This window comes from Salvelinus alpinus, chromosome 9, assembly GCF_045679555.1.
Source record: "Salvelinus alpinus chromosome 9, SLU_Salpinus.1, whole genome shotgun sequence".
NCBI classification, from domain to species: domain Eukaryota; kingdom Metazoa; phylum Chordata; class Actinopteri; order Salmoniformes; family Salmonidae; genus Salvelinus; species Salvelinus alpinus.
In genome coordinates, this window is record NC_092094.1 from 50444666 (window position 1) to 50457300 (window position 12635).

Below are 12635 nucleotides of genomic sequence, written 5' to 3' on the forward strand. Positions count from 1 at the left end.
TTTAGGATGTTTTTAACATAATTCTTCAATAATGTTCCAACCGGAGTATTCCTGTGTCTTCAGAAGTGCAATGGAACAGAGCTCGCCCTCACGTGAACGCACATGGTCAGGGCATGTTCAGGTCATGATAAACCTTACTCATTCCTCTCTCCTTCGGGCCCACTAAACAGTTGAGGCATCAGACAAGGTTGACATCTAGTGGAAGCCTTAGGAAGTGCAACATTACCAATATCCCACTGTATCTTCCTCAGATTTCCCACTTCCTGGTTGGATTTTTTCTCAGGTTTTTGCCTGCCTGGTGAGTTCTGTTATACTCACAGACATCATTCAAACAGTTTTAGAAGCTTCAGTGTTTTCTATCCAAATCTACTAATAATATGCATATTCTAGCTTTTATGGCTTTGTAGCAGGCCGTTTAGTCTGGGCATGCTTTTCATCCGGACGTGAAAATACTGCCCCCTACCCCAAAGAAGTTAAAGTGCTTTCTGGAACATTTTTCAAAATTCTTTCATTTTTGGGGGGTCAATTATACATGTATAAGAACTGTATGAACATACTTTTGTCATATTTTTTTTTTTTAACTTGTCCATAAGGCATATGTTTTGTCCATTTGCAATGTGATTTCAAAGGAAGTCAATAGTCGAAGTCAAAAGTCAGTGAACCATTGCCAAATGGCATAATAACCATTAACCAGGTGGTGAATCGCATCTCTGCATGTCTGGCAGACATATCAGTGTGGATGACGGATCACCACCTCAAGCTGAACCTCGGCAAGACGGAGCTGCTCTTCCTCCCGGGGAAGGACTGCCCGTTCCATGATCTCGCCATCACGGTTGACAACTCCATTGTGTCCTCCTCCCAGAGTGCTAAGAACCTTGGCGTGATCCTGGACAACACCCTGTCGTTCTCAACTAACATCAAGGCGGTGACCCGTTCCTGTAGGTTCATACTCTACAACATTCGCAGAGTACGACCCTGCCTCACGCAGGAAGCGGCGCAGGTCCTAATCCAGGCACTTGTCATCTCCCGTCTGGATTACTGCAACTCGCTGTTGGCTGGGCTCCCTGCCTGTGCCATTAAACCCCTACAACTCATCCAGAACGCTGCAGCCCGTCTGGTGTTCAACTTTCCCAAGTTCTCTCACGTCACCCCGCTCCTCCGCTCTCTCCACTGGCTTCCAGTTGAAGCTCGCATCCGCTACAAGACCATGGTGCTTGCCTACGGAGCTGTGAGGGGAACGGCACCTCCGTACCTTCAGGCTCTGATCAGGCCCTACACCCAAACAAGGGCACTGCGTTCATCCACCTCTGGCCTGCTCGCCTCCCTACCTCTGAGGAAGTACAGTTCCCGCTCAGCCCAGTCAAAACTGTTCGCTGCTCTGGCACCCCAATGGTGGAACAAACTCCCTCACGACGCCAGGTCAGCGGAGTCAATCACCACCTTCCGGAGACACCTGAAACCCCACCTCTTTAAGGAATACCTAGGATAGGATAAAGTAATCCTTCTAACCCCCCCCCCCCTTAAAAGAGTTAGATGCACTATTGTAAAGTGGTTGTTCCACTGGATATCATAAGGTGAATGCACCAATTTGTAAGTCGCTCTGGATAAGAGCGTCTGCTAAATGACTTAAATGTAAATGTAAATAATAAATGTCCAAATGCAATATGAAAGTATTGAAAGTGCCCAATTCAGGATGTTATGTCCATTTACCATGTACGATCATAGGAAGTCGGTTTCCGAACCCAATAGTCAGTGAACCATGTCCAAATGGCATTTATACTGCTCAAATTATATATAGCACTATGTTAAGCCATGAATCAACCTAGATGGTCTATTTGTCATGTATGATGAGGGAGAAGTGGGACGGTTGTTTTTATAACAATTTTTTGAAAAATGTCCAAAGTAACCAGGGGCAATTGTTGGGGTCCGTCTCTATGGGCGGAGGCGGTTTCAATGCACCTAGTCTTGTGACTCTTGGACTTTTCTAAATGTCGTCATTTTCGTGATGGTCAAAATGAATTCAAGTTATTGCAAATGTACGAGGCTGCTTCTCATTCTGAGAACCTTCTAGAGCTACATAACTCACCGTTTTGGAAAGATGTGACTTTTTTAACCCTTCAAAACAGGCCCTGTGACCCCAATTAAAAGCACTTCCGGTTGGCACAGGAAGCTTAAAGTAAACACATATCCTCATTGGGGTAGGATTTTACAGAATCCTGAGTTTTAAGTCTTTACGTTAAGAACTGACTGATTTACACAGGGTTGAATGCACTATTTCTCACAAACTGCAGGTTGAGTATGGCAAAAACACTTTTAGGGTGATTTTAACCACTTCCGGTTGTTCCAGGAAGCTTAGAATCAACACAGGTAGTCCTCATAGTGGCCGGATGGATTGTCATCGAAGACAGTTTGATATGGCATTCATAACCCACATAGGCTTCAGGTTGAATTTAGGGGGAGAGATGTCATTGTGAGATGAAAAAACCCTGTTTCACTGTTAAGGGTTAATGCCACACGGTCAAGGTTAGGCTTGCAAATCGGGAGGACCTTGGGAACATTCCTGTGGTTGAATTGTCCTTCTAACTTTAACGGTTCCATCGCTAGCCCCAAAAACACCTGAAATTAGGGACAGGCTTCATTTTGGGCCTGCTTTTTTTTCACGGTCGCTGCGCGCTCAGAGCGAGCTACGGTCCAGCGGGGAGTCTCGTTGAACTCTGCACGGCCTAGAGATTACGGTGCCATTTGTTATTTTTCAGTGTTTATTTCGGCCTTTCTAAGTTTCTAGTACAAATTGTGCTTCCTGAACAGCAGTAGTACGGTCTACAGCAGGACTTTATTGTTTATTTCACTTTTGTTTATTATCTACTTCATTTGCTTTGGCAATGTTAACATATGATTCCCATGCCAATAAAGCCAAAATATTTTTTCCAACCTTCACAGACAATAACACAAGACAGTGAAAGTTCACTTACAAATTAAGTGACAAACTAAATACAAACCTTAAAAAAGCACAACACAAATAATTACTGAAATAGTTATTTAATAAAACAGAACAAACCTTTACATTATAAAGAATCACACCAAAATAGAAAATTGAACAAAAATCTAAACAAGCACACCAAAATAGAAAACCACACGAAACAAAATCAGAACAGTGTAAATGTGAGAATCTATATGAGTATTCGGAAGAGGAAGTCCTGTTGTTGGTCGGCTCCCCTTCCTTCGAGCTGCATCAGGGCTATCCTCCTTCCTTTTGTACCTTCTCCTGCAGCTTTAACCTCCTTGAGGCAATGGCATTTTTTTGTCTGACTTTATTTGAGTAAGTTGGTGCATACCTTTCAATGGGGGAGTGGTGGTGCGACTTGATCTTCACTTTGAGGGGTGAGACTAGCATGGGGCTGATGGCGACCACCATGCGGCGCCTGAAGATCGTCTGCTTCCTCTTTGGGGTAAGTTCCATCTACACCTGAGGATTGGTCACCTTGGAGGGTGTCTTCTGACAGAGCAAACACAAGAAATTAGATATCTCAAAATTCACACTTGACTGTTACATAGTTTACAAGTACATTTTGATAATTGAATGTGTCCTGTCAGAATAGCTGATCTTACTGGAGGTTGTCTGGCCATCTGTTCCTCATCTTCATCCTCTTCCTCTTCCTCCGAGTCCCCGGCGGACGTGCCAGGCTCCTGGTACATCACCTTGGTCTCTTCAGGGGTGGTGCTCCCCTCGGAGAGGGAGGCGTCCTCTCACCTTCCGCTTTCTTTTTCCTGAGGTGGAGGGCTGGTTCTCTGCGGCGACTGTGGTATCTTCCCCCTTCAGTGCAGCCTCAAAAAGAGTGCCCTGGTTTCATTGGCTTAGGATGGATTTAAATTGATGGCATAAAATTAGTCTGCCGTCTGGATGTTGTAGCACATGAAGTTGGCCACCCTTTCCCTGTCAATCTTCGGGAGCATGTTTTTTACCTGTAAGACGCACACACACACAAATATATAATATTATTGATATTACTTCAGACAACATTAGAATAGGATCTTACAATAGGATCTTACAATAATTAGATTCCTATCTAATCTGACCTACATGAGTGACAATGGAGGTCCGCAGGTCAGTGAAGGTAGGACTTTCGGACAGACCCATCTCCTTCCACACCTCCCTCAGGTAGGCAGGCAGGTTCTTCAGCTGAGTATTTGTGGAATTGAAAAATAAGTGCTGGGCCTTCTTTCCCCCTGAGAGACAGTGCTTGAATTTCAGGAAGTCTGAAAACCAACTGTACTCCTCCTTTGTCAATAACATCTGGACCATGCCATACTCTCGATTAGTTTTGTGTTCTCCCACCTAATAGAAATTGAATAGAAAAAAAACACAAAAATACACATTACGCTCCGGCGACTGCAATTGTTTCCAAAAATAACCAACCAATAAACACAGCCAGCTGTATTTTATAGACTGACATTGATCAGATACACCCCAGACTGGTCACATTTTTCCTCCTCCACCTCTTTCACCAACATGTTTTTATACAGGCCTAGTCTGTGGCCGTATATGTAGGTAAAGTAGGCACACAGGTATCCATAAAACCATTACTGATTCCTGTGTCCTTGTTTTTTCCAATGTTTCTGTGTGTCACGATCGTCTTGCGGTGAGAGATTGGACCAAGGCGCAGCGTGTGAAACATACATCTTCTTTTATTTAGAAGAGAGAAAACACGAAACGAACACTATACACAAACTAACAAAATAACAAACTGACGACCGTGAAGCTATATAGACAAATAGTGCTGACACAAACACTACACATAGACAATTACCCATGTTAACCTAGTGCCTATGGCTGCCTTAAATATGGCTCCCAATCAGAGACAATTAATGACATCCGTCTCTGATTGAGAACCATTCAGGCAACCATAGACACAGCTAGACACCTATATTAAACACAAACCCATCTACTCTATTTAACCCCCTAACCATACAACCACCCTAGACACTACAAAAACACATACATTCCCCATGTCACACCCTGACCTAACTAAAATAATAAAGAAAACAAAGAATACTAAGGCCAGGGTGTGACACTGTGGGAACATGAAAATATAAAAAGGCAGCTTCATAATCCCACTCCATAATGCACTCTATACATCTCTGACATCTATAAGTGTGTAAAAACAGTGACATCACAGATTGAGAAACTTACTCTGCACTTGAGGTATTTTTGCCTTGGCAAGAGACTGGCACTCCAGCAGGCTCTTTTTGGACACCACCTTGCCTTCCTTGTTGTCTTTCACCTTTACCTGGTGAAGGGAAACTGGTCGTTTACTGCCCTTCATCAACCGGTTGATTTTTTTTACATTTTTAAGTCATTTAGCTGACGCTCTTATCCAGAGCGACTTACAAATTGGAAAGTTCATACATATTCATCCTGGTCCCCCCGTGGGGAATGAACCCACAACCCTGGCGTTGCAAGCACCATGCTCTACCAACTGAGCCACACGGGACCACAAAAAAAAATGTAAAAAAAATGGTTGATCCCCTTCCATTGGTTTACGGTCAGCCGGCAGCCAGGTGGAGGGGTCTCCTCGGTATATTTAAGAAATGCGCCAATAGTCAAGGTGTAGTGGTTGACTGTGGTGATGGAATTGAACCCATCTAAAACACACACACAATCAAATACTGTATTGTTAATTAATGCTTGTGAGACTAAAGAGAAAGAGAGAACTCTGCTTACTTCCTTATTTTGTCATGGTCTGTCAGGAAAATGAGAGTGGACTGGTAGGTCTCATTCTTCGCCATGTAGTTCAAAAATTGCATCACCCTCTTGACCTTTGAGGCACAATTTTCCCTCAGCTTATAATTTGAATTGGGGCCCTCACAGGTCTGAATCCCCCGATAAACACACCTTATAAAAATAAAAAAACAGACTAGAATTACAATCTCATGAGGTTACATGAATCAGTCAGGCGGCTGTCACCCAACAGCACCTGAAATTTAGGGCCAGGCTTCATTATGGGCCTACTTTTTTTCACGGTCACTGCGCTCAGACCGAGGGAGCTACGTTCAAGCGGGGAATCTCGTTGAACTCGGCACAGCCTAGAGATTATGGTAATGCCATTGCAGGCTCTGTGTGTCTTTAAGCCCCACACTGTGTCACTCCATCCTTGCTGTGTGTATGTGTGAGAGTTTTTCTTTGACATCTGTTGGGAGAAATTACTGATTTACAGTTCATGAGGGTTGCCTAATCACACATATGAAGTTTTGACCTTTTTAACCCTTCAAAACAGCCCCTATGACCCCAATTTAAGGCACTTCCGGTTGACACAGGAAGCTGAAAGTGAATACATATCCTCCTTGGGGTAGGTTCTTACAGAATATTGAGTCTTTAAGTGATGAAATTACTGATTTACAGAGGGTTGAATGAGTGTGTGTTATTTCAGAAAATCACAGAAATCTCGCAGAGCTCTGAAACCCACCTTAACGGATTCGTCAGAACACGCCGCAATTGGATCTAACTTTTTTGGGGAAAAAACACATTTCTTTGAGCATCACCAATTGTACATTGTACGATTTCTCTTAAATTACGATAAAGGGCTGGTTCTTTTTTTCCTGACACCGTAGGTTCATGTACTTTGACGTGAAGCGGTCAAATTAGCGCTCTATTTTAATTTTTGTCCTTTGATCCCAGAAAACTGGCCGCCCAAAACTCAAAAAGCGATGAGGCCTCGACGCCATCTTGTTTCTGGGCTAACAGCCCATTAGTCCAATCCTATGCTCACCAAGTTTCATCTTCGAAGTCTTTTCTGTTTAGGAGAAATGGCCATGGTGTGATTGGTGATGTTTTGTACATTTACATAAGATTCCATTCGCCATCTGGTGGAATTTACCGGGACAGCGGAAAGATTACCAACATTTTTACATTTTATAAAACGGAAAACGAATGTCCAAGAGACTTTGTTTGATGACTTCCTGGAAGATCTGGCCCCGGTGCACAGCCCGCCGACGTAGGCTAATTTTACAAACATTCGCGGACAACTAGTAAGGGACCATAAATTTGCAATATGGAGTTTCTCATCGGTCATACAGAAAATGCCAAAAAGTGCCCTTCATGTATGGAAGTCAGAGGTCGGGGCCCGAGACACACTCTGTGCACTCTAGGCCGGGATCTCGCGGGTGGGTGGTCACCCAACCCACTCTGCCAACTTTTCCAGGGCTGTGGGTAAAAAGTCACAGACAGACAGACAGACAGACAGACAGACAGACAGACAGACAGACAGACAGACAGACAGACACACACACACTATCCTGGCCAACGTTTTTATTTTATTTTTTAAAGTAAAATGGCGGGAAACGGGGGAACCCATGGAGGGCGCTTCGCCCTTCTTTCACTTTGGATGTTTCTTATTTTTTCTTTCCTTCTCTTCTTCTTCTGCCAGCTGTTTACATAGCTTTGTGTATTTTCTTTCCTTGACAACGGGAGAAATGTGTTGCACCGTTCCCGGAGGTACTACAATACCGGGTCGATGCATGGAGCGGACGGAGCAAGCCCCATTTCCGACTCACTGTTCGAAAAATCCATTTAATATGTAGTCCCCCAATGGGACGTATCAGATATTAAACTGATGAGAACAGATGATGATTAAAAGATTTTATTACTGCTCAAAAACATAAGCATAATAAACAAACCATCAACAATCATCATTATCATTATCAATAAAATCAACACAAGGCATTTTGAAATTACAAAACAAATGAAACACAAAATTAACACTCAGGGGAGCACCTTCCCTCCCCCTCAATGCCCACATAAATTACATACCTAAATCCCTACCTTTCCCCATACCTAACCTATTTCCTTTACCAGTCCTAAACCCCCCTTCCCCCTCTCCCGGGCAGCATGCTGCCCCCACTTCCTCTCCTCCCTCTTCATCCTCCCCCTCACATTTTCTTCCACCCTCCTCACTATCCTCTCCACACCCCAATCTCTCCCTGTCTTTACCATGTTCTGTCTGGCTTCCCACAGCCGCCGTTTAAAGAGACTCATGAGGAGCCAGAGCAGAAACCTATCCCTATCCGTTCCTCTCGCTCTCCCTACTCCTCTCTCTAACCTTTCCCATGTCAAAACAAAATCCCCTCTTACCCTTCCTAACAACACCCGTGCCCTAGCCCATACTTCTCCGGCAAAGGCACAGTCCCAAAAGGCATGGCGCACAGTCTCCTCCCTGCCACAAGATGGTCTTGGACAGGTGGGGGATCGCGCCAAGCTATGCCGGTACATGATGGAACGTACCGGCAAGCACTTGTGGAGGCTCAACCAATTCAGGTCCTTGAGCCTGTTGTCCAGACCCCCCAATAATGGCAAGGGACCTTGTCAGGCACGAGTCCTAGCAAAGAAACAAGGAAGTGTCGTCGGCGTACTGCGTCAACTTGACGCGTAGACCGCCGCTTCCAGGGATCAGCAAGCCCTCCACCCCTGTGTCTGCCCTAATGGGAGCCCCCAGATACTCCATGTCCAGAAGAAGAGGAGGGCCGAGAGCGGGCACCCCTGCCTGACCTCTGACGAGAGGTCAAAAACGTCGGCACCCGGCACCCCGCTCCGACATAAAGTACGGATCCATCCTATAAACTCTCCCCAAATCCTAATATACCTAACACCCTGTAAAGAAAAGATCTATTCACGCGATCAAAGGCTTTCGCCTGATCTAGTGCTGCTACCATTAAAGGCAACCCTCTATCTTCTACCCAAGCGATGGAGTCGCTGACCAACTGCAGGTTCCACCTGACAGAGCAGCCCTCTACCCCGCACGTCTGATCCTCATGAACGGCGTAGGGAAGGGCTGTGCGCAACCGATCCGCTAGGACCTTTGCAAGCAGCTTGTAGTCTACACACAGCATGGTCAATGGCCGCCAGTTGCCAAGGTCTGTGGCGTCCCCCTTCTTGTAAAGAAGTGACAGCACACCGACGGCCATTGATCCCCCCGGGACCCCCGTCTCGAGGATGACCTTCAAGACTTCGAGGACCACCGGTCCGAGTATCCCCCAAAACTTGAGGTAAAACTTGGCCGGCAGCCCATCCATCCCAGGCACCTTCCCTTTTCCCATCCTCCTGAGAGCGCTCTCAACCTCTTCGAGGGAGATCTGAGCCTCCATCGCTTCTCTAATGTCCTCCGGCAATTGCCGGGACAAGTGTTCTAAAAGCACATTTCCCTGCTCTTCATCTATTTCCCTTTCCTTAAAAAACCTTGGAAATGGTCAGTTGTCACCCTGACCATTTCCTCCGGTTTTCTAACTATACTACCATTTTCTTCCCTAACCCCATGCATTACCTTCCTACTCTGTCTGGCCCTTACCGACTTAAAGAACATAGCGGAACAAGTCTCATTATGTTCTAGAAAGCCATTGTGCGCACGCTCCAGGAAAGCTTGAGCCTTCCGCTCCTGCAGCTCACTGAGCTGCGCCTTCAGGGCTGCGGATCTCTCCCAGTCAATCGACCCGCCGAGGTTGCCTGCCTCGTACTCGAGTTCGATTAACCTTTGGATACGATCCACCTCCCTCCTTTCCTCCCTTTTTTTCCTCCTACAATACTTTATTATAAAGGCCCTAATCCTTACCTTAACTAAATCCCACCACTCTAACACCCCCTCACACATGGACCGGAGGCCTTCAAGCCCCGGAAAGAAACCAAAAAAGGCATCAACGAAAGCTTGCTCCTCCAGCACATCCCGATCTAACTTCCAGTACCCCCTACCGAAGAGGCAGACTGGCGACCCCACCTGCAGGAACACCCCGTCGTGGTACGAAAAGAAAACAGGCAACAGCCGCCCAGACAACTGACCCAAAGACCTGGATAGAAAAATGTAGTCGAGCCTCCGCGCAACCCCCCGGGAGTTGCGCCATGTGGGACCGGCCATTGTCGGAGTAGTGTGCAAGCCACCATCAACCAGACCATGGCAAGCCATTAGCCCGGTGATAGCACCTGCACTGCTATCCCCTCCTACCCCTAAATCTATATTAAAATCCCCTCCTATCACCAAGTGCCTATTTGTAACACACAGGGGTGCCAGACAGTCCACCATCTCCCTCCTGTCTGCCGCCACCTGTGGCCCATACACCACCACTAACCTATACCTACTATCCCTAAAAGTGATATCCACCCCCAAAACCCTCCCCTGCATCACAACAAAAATGCCCTCTACCTTCACCTCCCTATTCCCAAACAAAATACCGACCCCCGTTGAATGAACCCCACCTATACCCCAAACTGACTCCCTTATCCCACTCCCTCCTAAACCTGTCAACATCCCCTCCATCCCTCAGGTGAACCTCCTGTAAAAAACAAACATCAATACTAACCCCCTCTAAGAAACTAAAAACCACCCTCTTAACAAAATCCCTCAAACCCCTTACATTTAAACTGAATAAATTAACAGAAAGGTTCATCATAAATTAAATCAAACCTTCAAAAATTAACCCAAACCAACAAAAAACAGGAGACTCACCGAATGCTCCATCTCATCCGGCAGGGACGTCTTCTCCTCTCCTGATGTCCCCCCGTCCTCCTCCATCTCTCTAACCCAGGATGCTGGCATAGTGTTAGGCCTCGGAGTGCCCTGCATCTTGGGTTCCCCACCACAGCCCTCCATTTCTCCCTTCCTGTAGGCTGCCGGGCCGAGAGTAGGGGACCCCACCTCCTCAAACAGGAGCTGAGATCCCCCCCCCCCCCAGACACCCAGCCCAAAGCCCCACCTTGGGAATCACTCCCTCCTAAGTGTTGAGGGGCTGAGGATGCCAGCGAGAGAAAGGAAACTCTTCCCTCCCCCATCACTCGCTTGGCAACCCCCCCCCCTCCTTCCGTCCGTCAATTGCACCCTCCTCTTCACTCTCCTCTTCGGAGATGGCGGCAAAGGGGTGACATCGGCCCCCCTCCCTGCTAGCCCCTCCACCATCTCCCTCATCTCTTCCACCAGGGCGCTCGACATCCTGCTTTCCCCCCACTCCTTCCCTCCGTCTCCCCTCTCTGCTCCCTCCTCTGGTCCCGTCTCCGCTTCTCCCTTCGATCGCTTCACTGTCCCCACCTCCTTCTTCTCCGCTCCTTCACCTCCTTCCCCTTCTGTTCCTGCCTTCTCCTCGCCTCTCTCCTTTCGCAGTCTCCTTCCTCCCATCCTCGCCCCGTGCAGTCTTTTCCCCTGTGCCATCACTGTCATCCTCTCTTTCTTACTCTTCTCCCCCCACCCCCCGCTCCCCCTCCAGCTGCAGATGCGTACGACCTTTGACGAGCCGGGCAATCACGCCACAGGTGTGCTGACGAGCCACACTCGTGGCAAGCTTTGGGCTCGTCACAATCCTTGGCCTCGTGCTCTCCCGACCCACAGAACCTGCACTTTCTGGTGTTGTACGAGGCCAGGACATGACCGTAGGCCATACACCGCCTGCAGAACAGAGGCTGACGGGCATAAAACAATGTCCCCCTGTCAGCCCCCAGGGAGAACATCGCCGGAGGATGGAGGTAGCCACCCAAACCCTTCAGGTCCTCCCTGAGAAGCACCTGGAACCCTCTCCTCCCGTTCCAGAATCGCAGGGAGTCCCTGAGGTGCCTCACTGAGGATACGTTGTCCACATATCTCCCCAGAAAGGCCCTCACCTCCTCATCCTTCACATGCGGATTGTACATGTTGACGGTGACCACCCTGAAATTGTTCCTTGCCAGGCTGGTCACCGCGTAATGGCACAGGGGTCTTTCTCCTTTCCCTTCCCTCACCGTCTTCATAATGTCGTCGTGCTTCTCCTCCGAGTGAAACGTCACATATGCCTTCTCCATCGGGTTCCCCTGAAGGCATAGAACATCTTTCACCTGCAGTTTAAGGCACCCCATCAGGATATTTCTCCCAAACGTCTCTCTTCCCCACGGCTCCATCTCCTTGTCCTTCCAGGTAAACCTCACCGTGTTGGCCAAACCAATCCCTGGTACCGTCCTGTTCGGCTTTTGCTGCTCCATTTTAAACAAAAACAAGCTCTCTTCCGAAGAAGAGCCAAAGAACAAAAAAAGAAAATCAGAAAAATGAAAACCGATTCCTAGTAGGAAACTTTCCCCTCTCCTACCTTCGACCTTTCGACTCAGCGAGCTCTGGGGCACCTCGGTACCAAGCTTGATCTGAGCCAAAAGGCCGAGAAGCGATAACCCACAAATTGACCCCTGCACCCGCCGGGCTTGGCAGACTTCAGCGGTTTGGCAAAAGTTGGCTCCTCCCCACCCAACGTTTCCCTGGCGGCAGGCAGGTGTTTTTTTTTTTTTAAGTAGCCAATGCGTCTTTGAGTCACTAGCTCTTTACGCCTAGTGCGACTATTTGTTCAAAGCCCTGCAAATACGCCAGTCGTCGTCGTCGGGCTTCAACTCAATTGCCCGAGCGACTACTTTGAGTGGAAAAATACACCGGTCAGTCAGTCGGTCGGTCAGCCCGATTGAAGTCAAACGCCTGAGCAAAAAGTCTCGGCGTCATCTCTGTCGATTTCTCTTGAAACAAGATATACCGGGCTCTGCCAGAAGCAAAGCCCCTCCAAAAATACGTTGAACTCGTAAGTGTTCCTCTCCACGGAAGTCTTTAGTAAAAGGCGAAAGGCTTGTGCGTAATGAAGAGAAACCAGAGTCG

At 47.4% G+C, this 12635-nt stretch overlaps 1 non-coding gene and 1 pseudogene across 1 annotated transcript; both read right to left on the bottom strand.

Moving 5' to 3' along the window:
• Positions 1 to 7470: 7470 nt before the first annotated feature.
• Positions 7471 to 7636, bottom strand: LOC139531077 (U2 spliceosomal RNA; annotated as a pseudogene).
• Positions 7637 to 12518: 4882 nt separating this feature from the next.
• Positions 12519 to 12635, bottom strand: LOC139531148 (U5 spliceosomal RNA). Its single transcript, XR_011666255.1, has one exon. It is a non-coding gene; the product is annotated as a U5 spliceosomal RNA (small nuclear RNA).